The sequence below is a fragment of the Schistocerca cancellata genome, unplaced genomic scaffold (genome assembly GCF_023864275.1).
Source record: "Schistocerca cancellata isolate TAMUIC-IGC-003103 unplaced genomic scaffold, iqSchCanc2.1 HiC_scaffold_995, whole genome shotgun sequence".
Lineage (NCBI taxonomy): Eukaryota > Metazoa > Arthropoda > Insecta > Orthoptera > Acrididae > Schistocerca > Schistocerca cancellata.
In genome coordinates this window covers 137,501-140,000 of record NW_026047001.1, presented here as the reverse complement: position 1 = coordinate 140,000, position 2,500 = coordinate 137,501, and the positions used below count along the sequence as shown (strand labels likewise).

Here is a 2,500-nt window from a genome sequence, read left to right as displayed (position 1 = left end):
TCTCCGGAATCGAACCCTGATTCCCCGTTACCCGTTACAACCATGGTAGGCGCAGAACCTACCATCGACAGTTGATAAGGCAGACATTTGAAAGATGCGTCGCCGGTACGAGGACCGTGCGATCAGCCCAAAGTTATTCAGAGTCACCAAGGCAAACGGACCGGACGAGCCGACCGATTGGTTTTGATCTAATAAAAGCGTCCCTTCCATCTCTGGTCGGGACTCTGTTTGCATGTATTAGCTCTAGAATTACCACAGTTATCCAAGTAACGTGGGTACGATCTAAGGAACCATAACTGATTTAATGAGCCATTCGCGGTTTCACCTTAATGCGGCTTGTACTGAGACATGCATGGCTTAATCTTTGAGACAAGCATATGACTACTGGCAGGATCAACCAGGGAGCTGCGTCAACTAGAGCTGAGCAGCCGGCCGCCCGGGAGTGTGTCCCAGGGGCCCGCGCGAACACGCAAGCGTCCGCTCAATTATTCTGCAAACAGGAGGAGGCTGAGCTCCCCTGCACAATACACCTCGAAACCCTCTCAGGTCCCGGCGGCGCGCAGCGCCGTCCTAAGTACTTGGTCGGGTTCGAGAGAGGCGCAATCGCCCGGAGTTAGGCGAGTAGACGCTTTAGGTGCGACCACCCGTGCTCCCAACTGAGCTTGCCGCTGCCGACAGAGGCCCGGGAGCGTGCTGTCGTGGCATTGCCGGCGGGAGACAACACGCGCCACCTACGGTGACCGGCAGCTCCAACGCCAGCGCCACAGAAGGGCAAAGGCCCCACGTGGGTGCCGAAGCGAACTCTCCCAGCACAGCGCACGTGCCAACACGTCTGCACAACTGCGATACAAACCACCAGCGAGAACCGCTGGGGCGACCGAGCAGCAGACGGCGTCGCGGCGCCGAGTGCCGGGCGGCGGCGCATCCTCAACGCACACAGTCCTCAATCGGACCAGCACACTGCAGATGTCCACCGCGCTTCGCACCGGGCCGGCGAGGACCCACTTTGGCTGCACGGCGCCGCGCGCAGGGTGCCCCGGCGCGCAGCTGCGCCGCCTGCCGCGTCCGTCGGCCGGCGCGCCTGCCACTGGGCGCCCCCACCAGCCGGCTGTAGCGCGTGCGCCCACGCACCGCGCGGCCAGCACGCCGGGCGGCCCCCCCTCACCGGCCGGGGACAGTCCCACCCACCCACAGCCGCGTATCGCTTCACACCCAGATTCACATTCACGTTCGTTGGTATGGTGGGGACCGCTTCGTAGCTGTACCGATCGTTGCCCTCACAGATGTACCTCCAGCAAGGACAACCGCACCACAACGGGTTACCAGTTGTTCATTTGCGTAACGTCACCAGTAAACGTACACGTCCATCCCCGTTTGCAAAGTCAACTATTATTGCATGCCTGCCTGTCAGGTGTCAAGACACACTACATCCGCTCACATCCACGCAACAAAATGTGCCCGACTAGAGGGCACGTGGAAGGTGCCCCCGTACGTATGCGATGTCCATTGCGCGACCAACTGTCAACCGGCCTCTGTAGCATGTCGCAGATGTGGAACGCGGGGCACCGTGCTATCACATTGTGTGAGAAGAGACTACTACGTCTGCATACACGCGCCACTACATGAACAGACGGCTCATGCTGATCGCCATCCACTGCGTCCATTACTCCCACACGTCTCTATGGCGTACCACACTGCAATGCAGCTGTTATGGGGAGATGACACGTAGCTGTGTACACAACATTCTGAGCGGGTTGCGGTTGGACAATACATTAATGTAACGTGTCATATGCCAATTACAGAGCAGGGTAAGGCACAACTTGGGTTAGGTTAAGGCACAACTTGGGTTAGGTTAAGGCACAACTTGGGTTAGGTTAAGGCACAACTTGGGTTAGGTTAAGGCACAACTTGGGTTAGGTTAAGGCACAACTTGGGTTAGGTTAAGGCACAACTTGGGTTAGGTTAAGGCACAACTTGGGTTAGGTTAAGGCACAACTTGGGTTAGGTTAAGGCACAACTTGGGTTAGGTTAAGGCACAACTTGGGTTAGGTTAAGGCACAACTTGGGTTAGGTTAAGGCACAACTTGGGTTAGGTTAAGGCACAACGTGGGTTAGGTTAAGGCACAACGTGGGTTAGGTTAAGGCACAACGTGGGTTAGGTTAAGGCACAATGTGGGTTAGGTTAAGGCACAATGTGGGTTAGGTTAAGGCACAATGTGGGGGTAGATTGCGGTACAAATTGCATTACATTGCGGTGCAAATTGCATTACATTGCGGTGCAAATTGAGTTACATTGCGGTGCAAATTGAGTTACATTGCGGTGCAAATTGAGTTACATTGCGGTGCAAATTGAGTTACATTGCGGTGCAAATTGAGTTACATTGCGGTGCAAATTGAGTTACATTGCGGTGCAAATTGAGTTACATTGCGGTGCAAATTGAGTTACATTGCGGTGCAAATTGAGTTACATTGCGGTGCAAATTGCGTTACATTGCGGTGC

The 2,500-nt window shown here is 55.3% G+C and overlaps 1 non-coding gene across 1 annotated transcript in view; it reads right to left on the bottom strand.

Moving 5' to 3' along the window:
* Positions 1–404, bottom strand: part of LOC126150700 (small subunit ribosomal RNA) — a 1,909-nt gene extending 1,505 nt beyond the window's left edge. Inside the window, exon 1 of the ribosomal RNA XR_007531569.1 lies at positions 1–404. This exon is cut by the window's left edge and continues 1,505 nt beyond it. This is a non-coding gene — a ribosomal RNA (small subunit ribosomal RNA).
* Between the last annotated feature and the right edge of the window lie 2,096 nt (positions 405–2,500).